Source organism: Lates calcarifer, linkage group LG7_2 (genome assembly GCF_001640805.2).
Source record: "Lates calcarifer isolate ASB-BC8 linkage group LG7_2, TLL_Latcal_v3, whole genome shotgun sequence".
In the NCBI taxonomy this organism is placed as follows: domain Eukaryota; kingdom Metazoa; phylum Chordata; class Actinopteri; family Centropomidae; genus Lates; species Lates calcarifer.
The window spans coordinates 8,090,464-8,099,685 of NC_066854.1; positions in this window are offsets into that span (position 1 = coordinate 8,090,464).

Here is a 9,222-nt window from a genome sequence, read left to right on the forward strand (position 1 = left end):
TGGTGATGGATTTAGCCAGGGCATCTGGGCCAGCGGGGATAAACTCCATTCACATACACACACACGAACACACACACATAAATGCATGGACACCAGCAGACACACGCACGCACAGTGTCATGCAGTGTGAGATCACAGGAGAACAATATTGGGGAAAAACCTCCCCCCACACGGCATCATCAGAGAGATGACAAGATGTGTGATATACAGTATGTCCAGCACTAACACACACACACAAGCACACACACACACACACACACACACACACACACACACACACACACAGAGCTAGAACACACAGCGGGTGGATCAATGCATGAACAGATGTGTGCCAACTTCAGAGCTGCCACTAAGCGCAGACATCAGCAGCTGTACTTACAGTGTGCATGTGTGTGTGTGTGCGTGTGTATCTCAGACACAAAGACGTCTGATGCCACTCTTAAACCCTGATGCCACAGATCTCAGATGAGTGTGTGACATATACTGGACATCTCCCATATATATGTGTGCATATGTGTATGAAATCAGTGATTGTGAGGCAATTCTCCCCAGTCAGAGCAGACAGAGGTCAACTGTGCCTCAGGGCATACAGCAGGCAGCAAGAGATTAACACAACAATAATGTATATACAATAAGAGAAGGACACACAATAATAGTGCAATTGTCCTTGCTGACTCAGTAGAGGAGATAAACAAAGACTGGTGACAATAAAATCTGATTGTGTTGTGTGAGAAAGAAAATTTATTCGCACATCATCACATAAACTACTATTACCCTCCCTTTTCTCTCTCCGTCTCTCAGTTAAGAGAATTCAATGAACTCAAACTACATGAAATTACTTAAACAAACTGTAAAATCAACACTGTGTGGGAGTGTAGGGCTATAACACAGGCAGAGTGGGAGGGTCATTGCTGATAATCTTCACTTCCTCTGCTTCCATACGTGGACAAATAAGATTTGAAGGGCATAGCTTGGGCAGACTTTAAAACTTTAATAAGATAGAATATGAATAAATAAAGGATGGTAAACAGGGCTGAAGCCCACTGTTTTTTATTATTTGGATTTTCAGTAACTTGTTGAATTTAATTTTCTGCAAAATAAATTTTCAACTTTTATTTTGCTTCTATCTTTATCACTTTTTTCTTCAACTGAAGTTAACATGCTAACATTGGCTAAGCAGCAATACAAAAAACATACAACCTAGCACCTTTAATTGATATTTCTTAATTATATCTGAAAAGTTGACTTTTTTCTATTTAGGCAAAGCTTTCTATTTAACACTGAAACTGTTTGATGCAAACTGTTTGTCAAAATTTAAAAAAGGGTCAAAACACGTTTGTGTAGCTCAAAGTAGAGTATTGTAAAGGTATCAAAACCAAATCAAAGCCCTAGTTAAACGTAAATGTCTAAAAAAACAAATCCATACAACATAACCTCAGTGTCTACAGTAGTAGCTACAGCCCTGATCGTAAAGCTAAACAGAGAGAACAAAAAGAGTGCCACCAACAAGAAATCACCTACAGCCAATCATCTGAAAAACACATCAAAGTGAACTAGAGATACTTTGCAAGAACGTAATGGAGATAAAGTCTGATCATGCTGGATGTGGGAGGCAGAGTGAAGCATACCGAAAAATGGGGATTCTCTGGCTCTCTAACCATAATCAGTAGTAGAATCATCTTGCACCGGCACCACACTGGAGCACCCACGTTTCATCAAAACCACACCAGAAAACTGATCCCAACCTATGAGCGAGAGGCTTGAAGAGCCTATTTGCAGGTATGGTATGCAAATTACAGGAATGAGACCAAGAAAGTTACTCAGCATCTAGAGATGCCTATAGCATAGCTGGTGAAATACAAATTTATCTTTAAAATGATGAAAGCACTGTTCGCTTTCTCCTGTCAAGATCAAAAGAGTGCACTTCTATTAAGGTGGAAGGTTCAGAGATTCCAGAAATCACAGTTCAGCGTCCTGGAAATGTTGTTGGCCTAATTCAATAAAACATCTGTGATAGCAAGCACTACTTTGATGAGCTGAGTGATATACAGCACCTACATTCTCAAACAATCAACTTTAAAACATCTAGCTGGCTGGTGAGAGGTGCTGCCTGTCTGATTGTTCTGCAGATTTATCGCTGCATGGTCTGATGTCCTCTACAGTCACCCTCTGTGGGTGAATGCATCATTCTTTTGACAGCTGAATTTGGTTTCTGTATGTTGCAACTTGGGCTTCTTTGTAGTACAAAATGCAAATGTGTGTCTCACAATGACGAATGACAATCAAAGGCAAATCAAGCAGTTTGAGCTGCCATTTGAAGACAGGATGTGGCAGTTTTGGCAGGACAATGGTTGTTATATATAGAGTTCCATATATTAACCAGACACATTTTTATTGTCTATTTGCAGATATCTGTCCTAGCCCTGCACATTCCAGTTTACTGGAGGCCAATTTCATTTGCTACCCCTGAGATGCCACCTGGTACTGACTCTTAGCCAAGACTATCTATAGACATGTCTACAGGGATGTGACTGCTGATTTGTACCCATGACCCCTGTGTGTCTAATTTTACATACAGTATGGTGAAAAAATAAGGTTGGACTGCAATATCTGCTGAGATGGTATATTGTGTCAATATGTCAATATCAGACATCATCCAGGTAGCATTTTCCACTGCAGATGTCTAGAGGCAATAAGGCAGAAAATGTAGATAAATCCAATTTCTTTCAACTCTTATTTAGTCATGTGTTTTTCCAATAATTTCTACCCTCAAAAGTACAGTAGTTCAAACATGTTTTACTGCACATAAATTAATGTGTTAGCTCACTCTGCCTGAAAGCCTAGGATTTAGAATTAAAGTGAGACTAAGGTTAGTATGACAGGTAATGTTAGATGGTAGCAAAGGTGAGTACGAAGGGAACAAATATGGGATTAAAGAATGAGAATAAGCTCCTAAATGCCCTTAAAAGCCCACACATACAGGTGTGTGTATGTGCTTTGCGTGCATGTTATGCTGGAAATGACTCTTGGCCAAATGACTGGACCTCGGTCGTGTCCATCTGGAGGCTTTGTAGACTTTATGTAACCCCGTCTGTTTACTGGGAAAAACAAGCAAAAGAGTCTCCTAAGTAAAGGCAATTTATTTTTTTAATCCACTTACTACAATGAGCTTGATTTTATGTAACATTATGTGGATGGACTGTCACAGGAAAGCATGGGGATGGGAGGAAGATAGGATGGTCGGACAGATGGAGGGATGAAACGGAGAACATAAGGCATGTAGGGGAGAGAAATGGAAGGCAATGTCAAGGGAGGAAGGAAGGAGGGAGCAAAGGAATGGAGAGAGGAGGGGAAGGAGAAAGATATTGATGATGACTCATCCCGCAAAATACAAGATGACTGATTTCCCTTCAACGTGAGCAGACTGTTAATTGGCTAAATACAATAATGTCACCCTGATTCAAAACAAAAGCAATAACCTGTCATCAATTCTCATCATCTGTATCATTCACATCTTATTCACAGCTGAGTCTCATCTGGTGGATTTGATGCAACAGCCGGCTCACTCCAGGGGCCAAAGGTCTTTACTGTTTCATTAAAAAGAGAATAGATTCATCCTCTCTTTAATTACACCCTCTCCTATCATTCAGAATACACCATGACTTAACTGAGCCAGCTACCAGCTGACCAGTACAGGAAATCTGTTGCTTCTGCCTCCTGCGCTTAGTGCTTTTGTTTGTGAGCTTGACAACTTTTCTCCAAATCTAATTATTGCTTAAAGGTCAAAATTTTAAAGGCAAAACGTGTTATCTCAGGTACCACTGCTCTCAGCTTTGATAAATTCTGCATGTATTGTCCCTATGAAAACAAGTAATTAAATGTCAAAATGTTTCCGTTTGAGATGCCGTAACTCTTGAGTCTGTATTCCACACTCATCCAGCTATGCTAACAAATTTAACTGGTGGTGCAATGAGGGCACTCCAACAAAAGGTCAAAATTTTCAACTCAAATGTGACACATGAGATTTCAATATCTCGGTTCTGTGTTCTAGTGTTCGTGCTTTTCTATTCCCTCTCATTACTTTTCACATGCCTCCTTCATATTGTGGCTGGAGTCCATTCAATCTGACCACTTCCAGATCTGGTTTTAAACATCCAATGTGAACCAAATGTGATTTTAATGCATCAAGACCTGTCATATGATGCTATAATATAATAATCTAGTGTGACTAGATCATAAAAGCCACACTGTTATCACTATGTAACCATGTTACAGTTTAAGTGTTGTAATGGTGTAACTGAACACTAATTTAAAAAGGAGCCAAGTGTCCCAAAGGACCACTATATCATGCTAATCAGGTAACAAGAGTTTTTAAAGACTCAACCTCCATTTCTTTTTGTCATCACTTCTTATACTGTTTCTCCCCTGCTGTTCCTGTGAATTGCTGGGAATATTATCTCTGATTTCACTTGTGAAAACCCACATCAACTGATTTTCTGGCCGCTCAGAAGTGGTGCAGCAAGCTGTAAACGCAGCACTGACATTTTATCGCCTTGTACAGTTCTGAATGCCAAAATCAAAACAATGAGATGAAAGATGCTAAAATGCTCTGCAGAGCTGAGGAAAACTGAAAAGTTAAGAGATAATTCTGTATGGGTTTGTTATAACGAGTGACAATTAAATTACTACTACAATGAGGGATAGGCAACAATTCAAGAACAAAGTTTTACAAACCCACTGTTAAGGGTCTCTACTGGCTAAACATGCAATGGTCATGTCTCAAAAGAAACATTACTGACTGAGTGACAAGTGTTGATATTACTTCCTTCAGTCTAAGCTGGGAAATAACAGTATATATACAGCAGCAGACTGCAGCAGACTGCAGTGCACAGTCTCACACTAAAGCCTGACTTTAAATCCTCTCAAATTTTCTGTCAAAACCAGAACTTGAAAGAAGTAGAAAATGCAGTTACTACAGTAAGATAAGTGGGAGGACTCCGATCAGAGAGCCTCTACCCAACTGTGAAAATGTCTGCCACACACTGTGCTCGCCTGGAGAGATAGAAACAACTTCCTCCAAATTTCTCCAGAGAACCTAACTATTTACAGCTTCTGCACAGATGAAATGAAGGCGCTAAGTGCAGCGGAACATGGAAACACACTGTGATTATCTGTGCTATGAATGCTGTGAGTAGGTTAAATTGAAAATATTAAGAATTTTGAGCAGGAAAATCTAAAGTATTTAAATAAATCTTTTAAAAAATGAATTAAATAGCTAATATTTGAAAGAATAAATATATTGGAATGAAACAGAAAATTGACTGCAGAAATATATAATCTTCACAGACTCCCAAGCAAAGCCAAATATGCATGTATTCACTCCACATAGACATAAACATCCCCTGCACCTTCACTACACTCCTGCAGAGATAAATGTACACTCACTACAATCAACAAAGCTCATCATTACATCACGTGGACGCGGGGGATGAGATGTAAATACTATATCTTCTCTTACCTCATGACTCAGTGTGCCATCCTGCTGCGTCTCTCTGCCCGACTGTATCCTAATCCTCGGGCTGCCACTGGCAAAGGGGGCAGGCTTCAACAAAAACAATAACCACAACTGCAGCAAAATTACTTCATGTTTGGGTCAGTGGGGGTGGGGAGATGGATGAAAAAGAAACTGCTGTGAAGCAGTTGTGATACCAGAAAGTGGAGGAGAAACACAAGATGAGAAGAAAGAGAAGCTGGAGAAAGCTGGAAAAATGGGGCAGAGGGTCCTAAAGAGTGGTTATGGGGTCAGGTGATTCAGCAGCAAGCAGAAAATTGCTCAATCTCTTTATCTGCTTCTTTACATCTCTGTAGCTCTCTCCCTCTGTGGCATGATCTCTTCAGATCTGCCTCTTTTTTCCCTCACCCTCCCTCCCACTCTCTCTTAACATCTGGGGATCTGATCTTTGGTTTGGTTTTGTTCAGAAAAATACTAACCAGCATTGGCAAAACAAGTAACAGAAATGGTAATTTGTGTTCCAAAATGGTAATTATATCATATTTTTTTATTCTCACATGAGGGATCCCATCTTCTTCCAGATGGTCCAATCAGCACTAAGCTTCCCCAAATGCAGTAGCCAACTGGGTTTAAGCGAACTGGCCGCTGTAACCTTTTTAGACTTTAAATACAGCACAAGAACATTAACTGTTTCCTTGCACATTATCGAGACAGAAATCAGCACGAGTAGAAAAGAGGGAAAGTTAGATGAAGAGACCTGGAGGAAGAAGAGGAAGAATGGCGAGTCACTAGAGACGTTTCCATCCAACTGTCAGGCAAATTTTGCTTAAGTGCTTGAAATGTAATAAAGAATAAAACATGAATTTTTCTGTGCCACCATCAGCTGGGCTAACATAAGTTTAACAGTTTGATAAATACACTTCTCTTTCTTTCAGAGAGTTAGCTGAGAAAGCCTATACCTCTCTCATGTCTGTGCATAATGTACAAAGATGAAGCCTGAAGGTGGTAGCTTAGCGTAGAGGCTGGAGGCAGTGGGATACAGCTAGCATGGCTGTCTCCAAAGTGAGACAGCCATGCTAGCTGTATCTTTTGTGTTTTTTGTTTTACAGCTATTTTACAATGTTAAAATAGTATACTATGCATGCCAGTACGCCATATATTATATATTATGTGCACTGCAAAATGTTATTATTGTCAAAAAGATTTACATTCTCATCTGTCTTCAATCACACACCTGAATGTCAAAATGTTTAACAATACAAAAAAGTCTGCCTGACATTTGCCATTTCTATTGATCAGTTCCATTTCAAAGATGGAAACCCTGCAACTGACAAAGACAGAGGCAAAGGTGTGAAATGCATTTATATTCCTCGGCTGGCTCTGAAATATTTCTCAGCCAAAGTTTAATCAGTCGTCGTGTAAAATACAGGAACACTCCACAGAGAGTTAGGGGAGATTTAAAGACATGGTGAGAGTGTCTGCCAGTGAGTGTGTTCAGACTTTTGTCTGAATGTGGAAGGGTAATTATATGTATCAGGGCATGGCAGAGTGATGGAGAGTGCAAAGAAAGAAGGAAAAACGAAAGGAAAGAGAAAAAGAAAGGCTTAATGAACAACACCCTGGATTTTCCCACTTGCCTGAGATTCTCTGAAGAATTCGGAGGAGAGGTGATTTATGGTTTCTATCTAAACTAATGCAGGGCTTGTTTTATCCGCTCTCACAGTCCCTACTATTGGGAATCAGACTCCCATTACAGAAACACTCATGATTAAAACCAGATGAAACAGATAATCATTGCCACTGTGGGCTGAAAGCAAAGTCTCAGAGAGAACACTGGCATTCACATGCTATTGGTAGAGAGCTATGTCCCCATTCTCTCCAGTCCTTTCTACAGAGGTCTTGTCTTTTGTCTCAACCAGAGGGCAGAAAGGACAACCATTGCCATCACCAGACCAAACTTTTTTTTTGATGGCTCAAATGATCAGATGCATTTATAAAAATACGAATGAAATGCCATCACAAGCTCAAAAAGTACGCAGAGCTACATATTGATATTGGCAGACTTAATGAAAAGATATTGATCAGACCTTGCATTTGTATCAAGGCACTGATTATATTACACTGTCGTCTACAGCATCAGTGTAATACATGGCAAATAAATGATGAAAGGGCTATAACGATTACAGGTCATTTCAAGGTGGCATATTTAAAACTGACTGCATCATTAGAGAAGGCATGTTCACTCTTGCTGTGATTAAATTTGAATCTAATATACACAATCATGCATGCATGATTGTCCCATGACATTGTCAGGAATGGTGTGTTGTGTTAACGAAGACACTTTGACATGAGCAGCCATGTTGACATCATTTTTAGCCATGTTAGCTGTGTGATCCTAGAGATGGTAATTTATGTTGATCAGTTTACCAACCAATTAAGTCCAGCGTGAAATATCTCAACAGTTAATGAATGGATTATCGTGAAATTTGGTACTTTTATGGTCCCCAGAGGATGACGCCAAATGACTCTGGTAGTCCCCTGACTTTTCCCCTAACACAACCAAGAGGCTGACATTTTCTGAGTGGGGGTGGATTTGATGCAGATTGAAAGTCCCAATAGAAAGAATACTAATTACTTTGGTGATCCCTTGGTCCCATGCTCCTGATCCCATGCTGAAAGAGAACTTCTGAACAACCTTGCAGAGATGCTTGCATGGCTTTAGACTCATAGTCTCTTCAAAACTACATGAAAATATGATAACAATTCAGTTTTCCTGTCATATGTCCTATGTATCATATGGAAACAGCCACACTACAAGTGCAAGAGAGTAATATGAGCATGTGCGAGTAATTTTGCACCACATTATGTGCATATGTTGATTTTAAGTCATCTGATGATGCTGAAAAAAAGTTTTCTTACGTTATTTCGATTATGTACTTACTCATCGTCTCCAAGAAAAGATGTCTCCCTCCAAGCAACCTTCAAGATTCGTACTTCAGAAGAGACCTTGACTGGAGACGACTTCTTTGGCTGCTGGTCCACGAACAGTGTAAAGCCACAGTGAACTGTCACTGGAGTCAAGTTCTGGTCAGAACTGATTGATGTGAGGTCAGTGCTAAGGTCGCATGATGTCCAAGAGGAATCAGTGGAGATAGAGGGGCTGGTGTCCACTCTCTTCTCTTGCAATCCATCTCCTAGGTCCATGGTAGAGGAATGAAAATGAGAGAACGGGATAATGGAAGGTAAAAAACAAGAGAATGGAGATGAGTGATGAAGAGACAAAATGACAGCGACTTGGGTGAGGATGGGTGAGGAGATGAATGTGTCAAAGGATGTCTTGATGAGGCAAAAGCTTGGAGTGGATGAAAAGAGGAAGGAAAGCAGAGAACACTTCCATAAATGGATGGAAAAAAATATGTCTGCACACTCCTACTGGCCAAAAGCTTCTCACTCTTATCTCCTCTGTCTCACTAAAGTACCGAAGAATGAGAAGAGGAACGGAAAAACAAAAGACCAATCAGAGGGCGCATTAGACAAAAGAGATGGTGATATGGATGTAAGGGCAGGAAAAGAAAACCACTCAGGGACTAAAGAAGAAGTGAGACATGGAGACTGGAGACTGGGATGGAAAGATATGACTGCACCCGCTGCAGATGGAAGGGGTGAACACAAACAAAAGAAGCAGTGGAATCAGGTGAAAGGTGCGGGCA